Source organism: Halyomorpha halys, unplaced genomic scaffold, assembly GCF_000696795.3.
Source record: "Halyomorpha halys isolate HHAL.00 unplaced genomic scaffold, Hhal_1.1 Scaffold212.1, whole genome shotgun sequence".
Taxonomy (NCBI): Eukaryota; Metazoa; Arthropoda; class Insecta; order Hemiptera; family Pentatomidae; genus Halyomorpha; species Halyomorpha halys.
This window is the reverse complement of record NW_027107855.1, coordinates 1,569,236-1,586,141: the sequence shown is the minus strand read 5'-3', so window position 1 is coordinate 1,586,141 and position 16,906 is coordinate 1,569,236. Positions and strand designations below refer to the sequence as shown.

Genomic DNA, 16,906 nt, shown 5'->3' with positions numbered 1-16,906 from the left:
AACTTGAGGTTCATAGATATCACATACCAATTTTTTTTTTTTTTAATAATATTAATTTAAATATATTTTTGTCAGGGCATATTTTCAAAGACAAAGATTCAGATAAACATTTAATTAGAAATATTATTGCTTTAACAGGTAATTAGTATTCCACTAATCGTATATGTGTGTATCCAATCATGTTGGTGATTAGAATATGTTTATATTCTTAAGAAAGACGTATAGACCTCTAAGATTTCAATCCAGTGTAATTATTTAAAAATAAATGATGACACCTTCCACTTAATCTATTTGGTAGTTTAGATAAAATTTAGAGATATTCCGCCATTTTCATATAGCAGTAATGTATCCTAATATCCATTTAAAATTTGAGATTTTACGTTTAAGAACAAAACAAGGAAACTGTTTTTTGCGTCCTGTCTACGGATTTCATATTTGGGAGATATTTATTATTATTTTTAATCTGGCTCCAAATAACCATCCTCCAATTAAATTTTTTTATTTAGGTTTGATAGAATAATTTTAAAATACCTAAATATTTACTTTTATAATTAATATTTTTTTAATTTAACTTCTTCTAAGAAATTATACTGCTCATATCTTCAAATTAGTGGTTTTGTCTCTGCTACAGACCACTTGCTAAAGAATTTACCACTCGAGTAAATATTTAAGGAAATATATCTCGAAGAGCTTGACTCAAATTTGATGAAAGTTATCTTTTATTTGCATTCCCATATTTCTCATCCAATTTTTTTTTATAAAACACTTCTGTTAAAGTATTTCAGTAGTATAATTTGATTGAAAATCCATTGTGCCAATTTTTAAACATATTTATATTAAAATTATTTAGTTTTAATGGAATATTTAATTTTATATTTTGTGTGAATTATTATAGCCTATTAATTTATGATTTTTTTTTTGCAGGTATGTTCACATCTTATTACTTTTTAACGTTCAGGTAAGTGTTTTAAGCATTGTAGCAATTTCGTAAATACTTATGGATTTTTTAAAGACTTATTTCTGGAAGATTTTTTTTTTCGATATCCTTGAACTATTATTATATTAAATTATATTAGTTAATAACCAATAGATTATTTCAATAAATTCATTTTCCGTATGCTTACTTTAAGTAGCTTTATCCTATTCTACTTAGTAGCGGAGACTACTAAATAGAATTTAAATAATAAAAAATTTTTTTTTTTTAAGGTACGCAGATTTTAACTGATATTCTATAATTTTACCAATTACGAGTTTTATCTTTCTGTCGATATTTCAAATAGGGAGATTATCAGTTAAATTATTAGTAACTAGCTTTTCGCTCTGTTTTGCGGGGTTTCATCAGTGCTAAATGGGAACAAGATAGAAAATTTTAAGATATGATTAGACAACAAGAATATAAATAGAAGTTGGATGAAAGAAATGTATATAAAAAAAATGAACATACAAAGTAAAAAACATGAATATAATTAATAAAATACTAACTAATTACTGTACATTAATGAGTCATGAAATTGCAAATGTATTGTTGCAGTAATGATTAGTGAAATATTAATAGAAGAATATCAAATAATAATGGTTTAATTATTTTTCACCATCACTCCAGTGGTAAATTATCAATTTTATTACTTATTACTATGTTTGTTATTAGTTAGTATTCAATACACATTTATATTATTTCAGTTTATTTGTCTTTCTTTTTTTTATATCATTTTGTTATAGATCATATGATATTACGTCTTTCGATGTGTATTCTTATCAAATTTTACAATTTTTGATCACAAGTGTATTACAATTACAAGTGTCTTCTTATCAAATTTTACAATTTTTGATCACAAGTGTATTACAATTACAAGTGTCTTCTTATTAAATTTTACAATTTTTGTGTCTTTTTCTCATTTAGTACTGTTGTATGTGGTGCGAAACGATGGTTAATAATAAATATATTTTTCTATTATTCCATCTTTCATATCCACAACCTACAATCAATATATCAAATTATTCAACGTTTTGATGGATTGTTTACATCATTTTATTGTTCCTCAGAAATCTAGCTAATCTCTGTCGTTTACATCTTACTTAGCAGTGATTCTTAGTTGTCATTAATGATTTAAATTTTACTCGCAAACAAGATGTTGATTGAAAATCAGTCGAGAATTGTAAATAAACAGGTTGAGTTTGTTCAAGGTATTAGTTCAACCTTTGTTAACATTAATAGATTCGGGTTGTTTTCAATACAAATTGCTGAATTGAATTCCAGAATCGTGCTGTAACATAGCAGTTGGTTTGACCAGTGTAATTGTGACCCAAAAATGCAATTTTTGCTTTTCAGCCATTATTTGCTGGACATCAATTTTAGGTATACTTTTTTTTTTTTGTTATATAGAAGATCTAATGGGTGTTATGACAGTTTGTGTTATGACGACCTCCTTGGACACGTTTACCCTGGGGATTGGAGCCAACATATGGTCTTTAGTCTTCATGATATTCAAAGTATTGTCTAAAGGGAGAAAAGTGGGAAAATATGGTAAAAATAAAATGGTTCGGAAACAAAATATTTTTTAATTTGTGGTATAACGTTCTTATGTTCTCTTACGTTCTAATGTTTCTCTAAGAAAGACGAATTATTCTACTGGTTACCAACTTATTCTAGCCAGAGTGAGAAGGTCAAGATTTATTTCCAGGGATTGAAAGAATATAATCCATGGAATGAAAGAAGTTGCTCAGGCCGGATTTGAACCGGCACCTCTTCCGAAACGAGAATGCCAAGTTTCTGGTTGAGCACGCTTAGCCATTATTATTTTTTTATTATCCTTAAAAAAAAAATGAATTTAAGACGTTTAACTTTTTTTTAATTAAGAATTTAGCGTTAATATTTTACTTTATAATAGAATTTATCGAATTTATAATTGCATCATGCGAAAAAATATTAATGGGACTGATTTGTACTTATTAATACATTGTTGCCCTACACATCTAAAACTTAGGATCCTTTATGTACTAGTGCGATGAAAAAAAAAAATATTGAAGTAATGGCGTCCATAAAAATAATAGGCAGGACATATTATGAGATCCCAAAAAAAATATTAAGTTACTCAAAAGTTATTCGGATGTCTACAAGCTGCCCTGCAGTGAAAAACATGAAAGTGTTTCCCACTCCTAATTTTTCTTTTTATTTTTTGAGTATTTAAAACTTTATTTATCGGTAAATATTACAATCTGTCACACCGTTGTGGGCAATGGGTAATAATGATGAATGATCACATCCTTACTAAAATAAAATAAAATAAGAATGAAAAATAAATAAATGAAAAGCAATTACATAAAAATTAATAAAATCTCTCTTAAAATATATACAAACAGAAGGATAAAGAAAATGAACATAATTAAACTATGTGCATGAAAAATAAATAAACATAATAAAATAATGATAAAAATAAAAGAATCTCCAGTCACATTTACACAATTGACCTGAGGATCCCTGAGCCCACTCTATCTCCCACGTGTGAGAGGTAGAGCAGAGCTTATTGAGATCCCAGCGCCTCCATCTCGCCGCAGCACTGGTAATGAGGCAGTGGAGGCTGAGCAAATGCTATAATATATATAATATATAAAGCCGCAAACACTCAACGACTCGTGATCTATAACTATTCTTACGAGCCTTTCAAGTCATGTTACTGTTTTTCACTATTGTGTGGCCGATCATTTTTTATATCAATCTTTATCAGATGTTTAATAACACCATTTAAAACGATTTCTACCATGCAAAAATTATTTTTTATAGCCAAAGAAAGTAATAGAAACGAGCAATTTATATTCACTACAAATCACTTTGTTTGACTACTTATTTATTTCAGTAGCACTACATAACCGGATCATTTCTATTAAATTGAAATTTCGACTATTTTCGATGAAATTGCAAATGGTTTATTTAATTCAGGAAAAACGTATATACTGAAAGTATTTTGCTTTAAATATAGAAGAAAAAAAGATCCAGCTGGAGCGGGTAATTTATATGACAGATTCCATTAGGGTACAGCTTTTATTAATCTACTCAATTCCGTGCGAGTCCTGGCGAGGCTGTCGTGAATAAAGTATTCTCACCATGATGCATCTCAACTTCATACATCGGATATAATCTAAAAACCTTTTCAGAATCATAAGGAGCAGACCGCACCTCTTTGATGTAGACCTGCCTAACTTTATTAAATCTTCCTTTATTAAACGTCATATTTTATCAATTAGGGGGATGAATCTTTTGGCAGCATATTAAGTTTCCTTCAGCATATTTTGTTTAATGAATTATTTATGAAAGTAGTCTTTTGAAAGATGCTTCTATTGTATAGCAGTTTAATTATAGAATTTATTAAAGTTTGAGGCGGCGGTTTCAGAGCCTGCTGAGGTGGTATTCGCCTGGAATAAGTGACGGCGCACAATGCTTCAGTAACCCCGAATTCGTGGCCACAAGTCATTATGCCTTCTATATCCTTCAAAGCTATCCAGCAGTTATTTCATTTATGAATGAAATATATCTTGAAATATTTAAATATAGCGATCTTCGGATCCGCTTAGAAAAATCATAAAGAAGGGACCAACATTCATTTTCCAGCTCCTCATAAATTTATCTGATTTAATTTAATTTCTGTATTTGATATCGTTTTAATCTTACGATAGCTTTTTTGTATACCAACTCTTTTATCTGGCTGCCCCCTCAGAAATTTTCTTAATGGTATCTCTCTTGACGTTTAAGATAGAGATTTGATAACGGATTAATCTTTCGATCTTACCTCCCCCTATCACTCCCCTTCTCTCAGATTGGGCTCGGCTTCTGGTCTCCATATGTTTCATTAAATAAACTCACTATTTAGGACATTTTTTTAATCTGCGATAATATGATTCCGAACATTTTTAATATGTCAACTGTTTCCAATTTTTTTTATTAATTAGTTGTTAGGTCGGTTCTCAGATCTAATTCTGTTTATTGTGTCCTAAATTTAAATTTTATAAAGCAGGTATTCTGATTAAGACACTGAATTGTAATGTAAAAAAATAGTTTGTAGTCTATTTTAAGTATGTATTTATATTTTTATATAGCCGACTTTGGGCTACTAAGGATAATCAATGATTGATGAACTTAAGGCTATAAATAGTGTAATGAATTGTATTTAAACAACTTGATATTAATATAATTATCGTATAACCTCTGTTTAGATTTATGAAATTTATTGAATATCTTAAAAAATCAAAATTTCTCATGAATATCTCATCATTGAAATTATATAACACTCCTACCGATAGCTGGTCAATTGGACAATTCACGAGTTATATGGAAATTGCATTCAGGTTAATAAATATTTGTTATATTATATTCAAAAATGTGTACTATGAGTCAAATAAAACTAAAATCCAGGAACAAAAAGATAATTTAATCAAATGTGTCCGCTCAGTAAACTCAGGAAAAAAAAATCACCCAAAAACATAGGTAATAAAAATAAAAGTTTCAATTACGAAAAATTATATTATTTTAATCCGAATAAAATTATTAGTAGAAATTATATAAAATAACTTATAAAACGAAAAGTTGAAATTAACATTATCAAATACGAGCAATTAAAAACCTGATATTAAAAATATAGGTAAAATTGTTATTAAATTCAATTCAATGGGATAAAATGTGGTTGAAGAGAAAATATTGTATTTAAACTCTAATAGAAAAGTAAAATACTGTCAAATATTTTCCAAAGATGAACTACCAAAAGAATATCGAACGAAAAGAAGACGCATTTGAAACTGTAAAAGAACAAAAGAAATCAATTTTAAATGGGAAGATAAAAACTATTATAGAATAGAAATTTTGATTAGGGAATAAGTTAGATAAAATAAAATTCTAATTTTAGAAAACATTAAAAACTTTCAAATATTTTTAAAATTTTTCGTTTTACCTTAAACCATTTGAATAAAGTCCCCCCCCCCCCCGTCTTACATATGTTTAGCAAATAAAATAAATTAAAGATATGAATGTATATTTAATTGATGGCTCTATAATGATTTTCAGCAACCCTTAATTTAGCTACAATGGATAAATTAAATGTCCTTGATCGTCAGATTACCTTTAATTACTATATTTATTTTTATTAGTTCAATTTACGTTCCTTTACATGGTTGAGGTCAGTAAAGTCGTCTCTTTTTGATTAATTGCTTCTAAATTTTATCTTGATCTTTTTGATGTTTAGAGATATTTTTGGCATAAATGATTTTGGATTATCTGATTCTAGTTCTACGCATGGTCCCTGGTGGAGATATGGAAAAGTCACTTTTTGTTTAATTATTATGAATAACTAACATTTTCGTTTTATTTAACAATTTAAAAACTTTTGGTGGAAAATATAAAGGATTTTATTCTTGCTTTTGAATTGAATTTTAAGAATTTGCTTAACCTTGATTACTACTAATTATAATAAAAAATATCCATATAGTCTCACAATTTTTGTTTTCTTGTAACTCCCAAGTTTTGGCCGTTCCGGCCATGCTCAAGGATTTTATTTATAATATCAAAGCTAAAATCGTTATAAAAATGTTGCAGGAGGCTATTCAGACTTTGTAAACATTTTATTTTAATCATTATTATTATAATTTCACTTATTAAAATTCTATTTAGTGTACACTACCTATTACTTTACTATTTATTTATCATTTTTGTCATTTATAGAATGCCTGCAACATTTTAAACAATGTTAGCTGTGATGTTATAAACAAGATCCTTGAGAATGGGCGGAGTAGCCGAAATGTAGGATATGTTTTACTAAAATTGATAAACAAATCTGTCTCAAAAAAGAAATTAAACTTGATTACTACTTTTTTAAAACTTCATATATGTATTTATAATCTTAATATTTTCTTGAGACTTGTAATTTTTTAAAAATAAATAATTCAAATTGTATCCATTATAGTCTCAAAACCTTTTATTTCTCTTATAAGTCCGACGTTTTGGCCAATCCGGCCATCTTCAGGTACAATCTACTACAAAACAGCTTTTATTACATGTATGATCCTACAAACATTTTAAAATACTTAACATTATTATTTATAATTTACCTTACCTTAATACAACTTTGAAACTATATAATTTAAAAAACTCTAACTTCATGCAGGCTGCCCAGGTCAAAATCATCAATTTCTATGAAACATTAAAAACATTAGGTAAACGATTTTTTTGTTAATAAGTATATCCCACATATGTTTAATTACCTAATTAGTCAAATATCACTTAAAACACAGTCAAAAATTATTTCTCTGCAAACACTATTAATAAAGATTTATCACAACCATGCTTGTAACCTTCCTCTACTCAGTTCAAACATTTAAAATTATTTATCATAACTACATTTTTGTCAATTTTCCTCTTTATTTCATTAGTAAAATTCCTATCAAGGCTAATTATAATTATCCACATACAATTTATCCTATATTATTCATAAATTAATCTTTCTTAATATCTCTGCATAGTGTTGATTTAAATTTCTTGTATCTGTTTTGAAATTCACTGTATAATCAATATTTTCAGATATGTAAATGGACTTTGAAATGTTTGTAGGATCATACATGTAATAAAAGCAGTTTTGTAGTAGATTGTCCCTGAAGATGGCCGGATTGGCCGAAACGTCGGACTTATAAGAGAAATAAAAGGTTTTGAGACTATAATGGATAAAATTTGAATTATTTATTTCATATATGTATTTATTCATAATAATTATTTTATAAAAATGTATTGCCACGTGTGTTTAACTGTAGGCAGATAATGAGCTCCCTTTAGAGTGACACGATCAGCAATCATATGAATTATTATTAATGTATTACGCCCATCATCCTGCTATTTAATCATTTTTAAATGTGAATCAATCATCCCGCTTCTTTATAAATTTTGTTGAAGGCTCTAGTCGTAGACTTGTTTCAAACTGGTTCGTGTAAATCCTTCGTCTCGAGAATATGTTGGTTTCGTACTTGCGTCTGTATGCATAGTATGGTGATTAGCTATGTAAAGTAGGGGGTTAGTCACCAATCTCAGAAGTTAGTATTGAAACTTCTGTGTTTTGCATTTGTGTCGTTATTTTCCGTAAAACTGCTGCAGGAACTCTGAGAGCTAAGTTTTTGATGCAATTTTAGACTTTGTGTTATCTTGATTATAGTTACACTGTATGTCGGTATGACTTCCATTTTATTTTAGTTAAAACACGAATTTTATCAAAAATAAAAATAAGTTCTTGTGTTTTACTCTGAGTACTCTATATCGGGTCAAAGTACGGCATAGCTCTGCCTGTGAAAGGGCTTCTAATTAAGTAACTTGTAGACCCTTTCCTGAAATGTTTGGAAAGTTCTGCGGAACGTCTCTTACTTGGCTCCTATTTTCTCTCGTCATATCGTAGCCAACTTTGCTGGGTTGGAGTTTGTTACCTGAATTTGTCTTCAACAACTATTTATGATGATTAATGCAACATACCATGGGCAGGTATATTCATTTAATGCAATCTAAATATTATATGGTATTATATCTAATAATATAATATTTTAAAAAGAATTAATAAAAACCACTCCTTTAAGATATTAACAGATTCTTACTTTATTTATATTTTTATTTTTGCACTCTTGATCCTTTGCCTTATTTTGAGCTATAAATCTTATGATTCATTCAAAAATACATATTGTTTTCGTTTTTATTTACAAATTTTACGTATGATTTCTTTATTGTTAGTGTAGGATGTAAAGGTATACAAAACATTTATTGTCTGATAATTCAATAAATAGAACTGTAAAGTGACGATAATGTTCTTTTTTAGGGTTTTTTATTTATTTATTAAAATTATCGATATATTAGAAAGTGCATTTAATACTTTCTAGGAATTTGATATCTTTTTGATTTTGCGAATAGTCTGCAGAAATAAGAAGTTAACTTTCTTTTTTACACTTGTCAAAATTATCAGAATCTGCATCTCAAAGCCAATACGAACCACAGAGACCAGTTAGGTTGAAAATATGATTTATGTTATAAATAATTTAAATAATATCTGTCGGAAAATCTATTTAATTTTTACGGTGGTATTTTAGTTGAAACTGTATATTTTGTATGTTGCGTAAAAGTCTTCGTTTTATCGTAAAAAAAATTTTTTTTCACTTTGCTAAATTTTTCAACATATTTTATTATTTGTTTTTACATATTTCTATAAATGTATAAAGTATAATGTGTTTGTTAATTCCAAACATGATCAATAACATAACATCCGACTATAACGGAGGCGTCCCCGTGCTAATTCCTTTCATATGTTCATACAGGAAAAATATATCTTTTGTTTGGATGAACTATCATGCTTGCAGTATGTAGTTTTTCACACGATATGAAACGATTATTGTACGGACCATTTACCCTGAAAACAGGAAGACATGCTTTTCAGATTTAGGTCTTTATCATTACTCTGACACGTAACAAAACTCTCCCTGCAATATTTTAAAAGTTGCAACATTCCGACATAGTTACTTTGTAAGCTGAGTTCTATCAAAACCCTTTGCTCGCTGCAGTAATTTTTTCCAAGTAATTATGCAAAACTTTGGATGTCTCCGAGAAGCTGCTTTAAGTTTGAAACAAGTTTTATTTTTTCATGATCGGATTATCCTTAATTGTTCATTCCGCAAGCGTTTACCCTACTATACATAAACTCTTCTTCGTCAATCCTTTTTTAGAACTACCTTGAAGAATATTTTGTTTACTTAAAAAAAAATTACTGTCAAGTAGTTCAGATTTAATATAATTATAAAAGTTTCTGTAATTTTTAAATTGAGACATTTACGTAACCTTATTTACGTTTTTAGTTTGGAATTTTATTCTTATGACGTGACTAAGAATAGAATTTGTATTATGAAAAATTAAGAATGATCTTTTTGTTATTTGTAATAATTTTTAAAGCCTATCAAAAGCTTTCTTAATATCAAATGTTTGGATACTTCACCGTGGATGCAGATCATATCGCCGTATTGGGTATTTTTTGGAATTTTATTTTAAATACATTTTCATCATCACTATTTTTCTGAACATGGAATTATTATTGCAGTTTCTTTTCCTCTTCAAATCTCACTTCGATTTAGACTCTAAGACCTCTGAATGAGAAATTTAATAAGCAATGAGACATCCGGTTGAGGGAATTTCAAAACAAAATAATAACTGATATCTCTTTACTTTTTGAAAAGGCTCTGAAGAAAGCAAATGATTTTTCTCTTTTAGAATTTTCTATATTGAACCCACACAATTTGGCAATGTCGAACAACGATACATTTTTGTAAGTATTTGGTGTGAACACTATGATTGTTAAAATTTTAATTGTTACATAGGTTAACAGGTCAATGACCATTAATTAGTTATAACTATCCCAGAGGGAAAACTGCCTTAGTTTGTCAATAAAACTTTAGGGATATTGGACCACGAAGTTTGTGTGTTCTGTGTTAACCCGTTCTGCAAACCATTACCTCTGGTCTCAATGAAAATTCACCATTACAGTTGCTAAGTCATGGACACGAAAACATTAATTTTCCTTACAAATAATACATTTATTTATAAAATTTATACAATTATATTTATATTGGAAGAAGATAGTTGACTGTATGAAGTAGATTATAGGAAGATAGTCCGGGTGGCGGTAAATAAAGGTATCAAAATAGTAAAAGAAAACTATTTATTGTTTACCAAAGTTTGCCCCTCTTTTTCATTTAACCCTTCACGAAGCCGTGTACAGTGTGCCAAAACGTTGGTTAACAATAAATAGTTTTCTTTTAATATTTTGATACCTTTATTTACCGCCACCCGGACTATCTTCATACAAAAGCTACATTTAATTAAAATTAAATTAGTAGCTTACTATTTAATAAAGTAAGTGCTTAATGCTGAAGTAAGAATATTAAGTGATTATGTTTATTATTATATCGTCAAAATCCTTTTTTGTTTTTACCGTAACACGTTCGAGGTATATATTTAATTAAGTATATATTATATAATAAAGAATATTTTTTTAAAAGGAGAATCAGCTTTTTTTTTTGTTCAAATGTCTCACATTCAGCTCCTCTTCAGTGGGTTATAGTATAGCCTTTAGAATGTATTTTTCATTTAACATCCTTTTATCGTATATAGCTTTTTATTATTTTGTGGTTTTTAACTATTTATAAAAGATAAGTTGATTGAGTTTTAATTTTTTTTTTTCTCATATGTTATTTTTTACTACTATCTATTAGTATTTTATTAACTTCTGTTCAGTCAAAATTGTGACAAAGAGATCTAATGTCCCTTATATCTGCAAAAACAGAATAGCGGAAGCCTAAAATGAAACTATTTATTAGTGGAGATATGAGGCAGTTTTTTTATGGAGGTTGGTGTAGAGAAGAAAATATCGGGTTCACTTCAAAGGATGTCGATCTGTTTTGATAGACGTTACAGTATCATATTGGTTTCCCTTCAAAGGCAACATTTGTAGATTCATGTTTGCTGAAGTATTTTGCCAATTTACACATATCCTTCGTTATGTCTCTGATATTGTTCAGTCAGTGGTGAGAATACCGTTTTATTTCTATTTAGATGTGCCGCTTAGTGTACATGTACCAGTAAAATCAGCACTGTGTATTTTTTCAATCTTAATATTATATTTTATGTATAATTTTTACAACTTTAACGATCTTAGGTAAAAAAAAAAGTATCTTCATTTGAAAAGGACAAGTTTTATTACAAACAAAATATATTATTCAAAACTCATTAAAATATCTCTTTTTATTTATATTTCTTAATTTAATAGAAAAATAAACTTTATTATATTACATACATATTGTTCTAAAATATAATTCCATATTAATGATACTTGCCTTTTTAATTATTGATTGGGTAAAATTTTATATTATTACAGATTCTCCATTAGATTCCAATCACAAATTGTTGGGAGTTCAATTATTTCCCGTTAATTTATACTTTCATTGCAGAGCCCTACAATATGTTTCATTTATGCCCTTATCTGAATATATTTCAATTAATATACTTCAAAGGTATTCTGAATGAGTAATTCACTTTCCATATTCGTGTACTCCAATGTAACAATTGTGCGTTTTTTCTCTTTTGATCCCTAATACTACAATGTAATATAAACTAACGTTTTAGACATAAAGAAATGTTTTTTTAAAATTTATTTATGTCGTTTCATTGCTGACCGCACCCCTCCCCCCCTGATCATCTCCAAACTAACGTTTATGTTTATTAATTACTATCTTCCTTTTCTTAATGGTTTATATATCTATTTTGAATTTAGGTTGTTTTTATGTATTTTAATAATGAACCCATTAAGTAAAAATTACATTATATTTGTTGAAATGACTACAATGACCAGAATATAAAAAAATCTATTTGTTGTCGCAGAGATGCGTTCAACCAATAAAAATTATAGTATTTATTTTGTTTATTACTTTATTTTGTTCAGGGGCTGATATGCTATTAAATTTCAGTTGTCTGAATAATAACCCAAAATTCATCGTGTTCAAATTTAGTTTATATTTTAATGAATTTTCATACCTTTTTTATTGTTTAATCTTACGTTTTTTTTTTTTCTAAATGTTTGTGCAACAGTGTCCCCGATTAGTTTTTAGTCAGTATTTTTGTCTGATTTCTATTCTAATTTTTTTAAATATTTTAAAACTGTTACCAAAACACATTTTAACAACCAAGTTTATTAATGTTATTTAGATTGTATAAATTATCTTAATTATATTAGGGAATTAATGCATCTGCCCTAGAAGAAAAAGAATGTTTTATTATATGCATTGATTTAAACAGATTTGAAATTGGAAGCGCTTAAAATAATAAAATATGTCATGCTTTTAAACTTCCACCTCCATTACAGGAGTGCCTTTCGCTTGGAAGCGAGCCAAAATGGTGGAACTATTAACTGGATTAGAACTGATAAAGGACGAACCATATATATTGAAGAGCGGTTTGCTTTTTCGGTACGTGAGGGTTTTCATATTGCAATGAAAAAAAATAGAAAGTAATAATAAATAACTAAAAAACTTTAAACTATTGAAAGTTACACGTTTTCTTTTTCACTGATCGTTTTAATTTGCTTTCATCTTGTAAACTACTATTTCCTACTCGATATCAGACCAATATTACAGACAAAATATGAAAATATATGTTAAATATTAAATAAATATTTATTAAAAAATAAAATAACCTCCCCTATTTAATTTATTTCCTTTATATAATCCTGAATATATTTTTTTAATCCTCTCGCACACACCCTACACAGAGCATACCAAATTATTTCAACTTATAAGTTCTAATATAATTTATAAGAACCAGCTTAGAGTTTGCTGAGAATAATAAATCTTTTTTTTATCTTTTTATTGATTGATAATTAAAATTTTTGCGAAAATAGTTATTATTATTTAGTTTGTGTATCTTAAAATTAGTCCTCATATCTACAATTTATGTTCCTGTTTACTGAAGTTCTGAAGTGTGGTTGAAAAGGATACTGGCCCAATCTAAGATATCGGTTGTATCGATTTCCAGGGTGTCAATAATGGAAGCGCGTCGAGATTCTCTTGTTAAAAATAATAGGACATTTTTTTGGCTTGACTGCTGGAATACTTGTTGCCTTTCTTTAGTGCTTCATCTTAAGACAGAAACGCTTTTTGGAATATTTTCCTATAATGTTCCAATTTGAAATCAGAATCAAATAAATGTAAATTTAAAAAAAATATTCAGTCTTTTATGAAAATTTCTTCAACAGTAAATTGGCCAAAAAAATAAGTAAAACACTTTGAATGCACAATCTGTGATAATTAATTGTTCTTCCACACATAGGGTGTGGTTTAATATTTATTAAATTTTATTTAATTCAATTTTTAGGCGCCCAAACTTTAAACGATGAAATGATTTTGAAATAGGAAAAAAAATAATGCAAAAAAGATGCGTATTTGTAAAAGTTTTTGTCGTTTTTCATGTTAATGAGTTACATAGCTACCTGTGGGTCGCTGGCTTGGCGTGTAAGCTGTGTTTATGTGGACTCCAAGCATCCAATAGAATCGAAAGACCAGTATCAGTATTATCAAGCTTTTATTGGTATTACTAACTGATTTCTTCATCACTAATTGTGAAAAGTTTGAATAGTCCATAATTTCCTACGAATTTTTGAAACAAATTTATCAAGAACTCTTACGGAATATGTTAACATTGCTATTAATGTCTTAATTGAGTACTAGGTATTACTGACATATATTTTAACATAAACTTAATGGTTTGTAAGCCCAAGTATATTGTATTGTTTGCTAACAATTGAAATAAACCAAGTCGAAAATTGAAGTTTTGAAATGTTTTGATTAAAAAATAAATAAATAAATGAAAATACATGGAAATAGTAATTTTATTTTTTATAAGCTAATTTTTGTGATATTAATAAATTCTTTGAAGTTTAATCTTTTTGAAATTTTAGACTGGAAAAACAAAATAACTCAAAACTAGAAAATCTTGACTTACTGTGTTTCACTTTTAAGCTGACCATATGTACATACACATAATATTATATTAATTATCTGTTTAGAATATAATAATAACAGGCATCGAGATTTTCCATGATAAATTGCTTTCTCTGGAACTTTGATGTTGTATTTTCATTTCTTTGATTTATTTTTACTTTAATTAATTCAGTGGCATTTTAGCTCAAGAATTTATTATGAAAACTTCATTTTTTAAGCAGTTAACTATATATACTATAATATAGTTAAATCACAAAAATATTTTATATATATTCATCCCTTTTCTTACCTTATTACAGGGAATAATTTATATATGCATTTATATATAAAGTCTATAAACCTATAGACGGTTACACATCTGTTTTTTATTGCCATTATGAAAGTGAGATAATAGAGTAGTTGTGTAGTTTCCTGTTTATATAGTTATAACAAACCTAATCTTAACCTGGAGGCAGTAAAAAAAAAATATTACTCTTATCAAACAGTCATTTCTGTCGATAAGGTTAATAACGTTTGAAAATTTTTACCAAATCCTATCGTAATTCCAGTGTGACAATTCACTGGTGCAGTAGGGTTTATCAAGCATCAAGCCAGAACTGAAAGTACGAAAGTACTACTATGACAGTTAAATATGGCATGACAGCAACTATCATATATTTAACTCCATGTTAGTGGCTGGGACAGTTACTGCTATGTAAGTTTCATATAACACGGGTATTCATGCTTTTTTTTACGCATTCAAACACTATACCATATTTTGGTGAGACACCTTTTACCTTTTTTTATGAGATTTAGCAATAGCACGCTAATGCACCCAGGGGATGTTTAAAGGCTGTTGTAACAGACTCTAGAAAGAGGAAAACTTCTGGAACACCCCCTCTATAAAGTGAGTTAGATTAATCCGAAAATAACCGAGTGGTTAAATGAAATCATGAACTATTCACTTCCTAGTACAACCATTGTTCTACAAATAGTACTTCCTTGTGAAGTAATGAAGCCCTGATCCTTTATGAGTTGTAGCTGTACAGACTTTATAACACGTTAACAAAATTTCTCGGTTCTTTTGCATATCAGCGCTATATATTTGAGCCTCTCCTTTCTTCTCAATGAAGTCGAATGTAGATTATTCTGATTGATACGTCTTTGGATCACATTGAATTGAAAAAAATTCCGTGCAGGGAAAGTTTTTTTTTTTTAATTTAGCAATGTTCCTTGGAAAGGGTAAGTCTCCTCGGTATCGCAATGTATCTAGGGAATGTGTAATTTAGTAGTGTATAAGACTTCCGACATAGTGTCACGTCCTTCACTGTTTCTCGATACGTCTTACCAATTTAGAGTTCATGAACTTGACAGAATTCTTAAGGAACAGTGCTTTTGATCCTCCGGACTTCCCCTGAAGACGGCTTGGACCTCCGACAGGAGCGGGGCGAGGCTAAGAGAGGGGGGAGGGGAGAAGGCAGTCCTCAGCCAGCCGCCGCACCGCCAGGACCCTAGGACCCATGGCCTCGTCTCCCACCTCCAGTACACGCAAGGCACACAGATGATCCTCTACCTAGTCATTTGTGGTAAGCATCGGTCATCGGAGAAGAGATGGGTTCAGTGTCAGTGTTAGTGTGTGAAGTGGGCGTAGGTCCTGTACGAAATCCATTTCACCAAATGTCGGCCACAACTTAAGTACCACTACATCATTGGCATTTAGCATTTTTTTTTGTATTGATTTTTACTTGGCTTTTTCCTCAAAAAATAAATAAAAGTAGCAGAGTCCCTGTTTAGGCATTCATAGGAATTTATTTTATCTTCAAACCATAAATTATATGGAATATGGAATATTCTGATATATGCAGAACACAATTAAAACAAAAAGAAATATTCTGGAAAAACAAAACAAAAAACAATTCTTCTGGATCATTGTTTATAAAACAAGAGTTAAAATTATGATTTTACTTAGCAAAATTTCTTGGCTAGTCTGTTGTTTAATGAATGATAGACATCACACAAGTTAAGGAAAAGTACAATTTTTTAGTTCGATCCATACTTCGTATGAACAGCCACTATTACCAATTTTTTATTTTAAATACCTACGTCCGTCCATTTTAATCCTATTTCCTACATTTTATATCCTAAATCCTAACTTAATTCTGCTTTGATACGCCTGAAAACGATTTCTGAAAAATAAAAATGAGTCTTGCAACAGTGCCCTTAAAGATCTATAGCCGATTTCCCCTCAGGTCTTTCTAGAGGAAATTACAAATACCTCAATCTGAAATTGAAATTGTCTCATTAAAGTTAAAAAATCGTTTGAATTATCGAAGAGAATCTAAGGGTTTGTAAAATAAATGTTATAAGACTATTCTTTTTA

General features: G+C 28.8%; 1 protein-coding gene across 14 annotated transcripts in view; it reads left to right on the top strand.

Annotated features, from left to right (window-relative positions):
• CadN (Cadherin-N) overlaps positions 1 to 16,906 on the top strand; it is a gene marked incomplete at its 5' end in the record, with an annotated part of 700,644 nt that overhangs the window by 110,927 nt on the left and 572,811 nt on the right.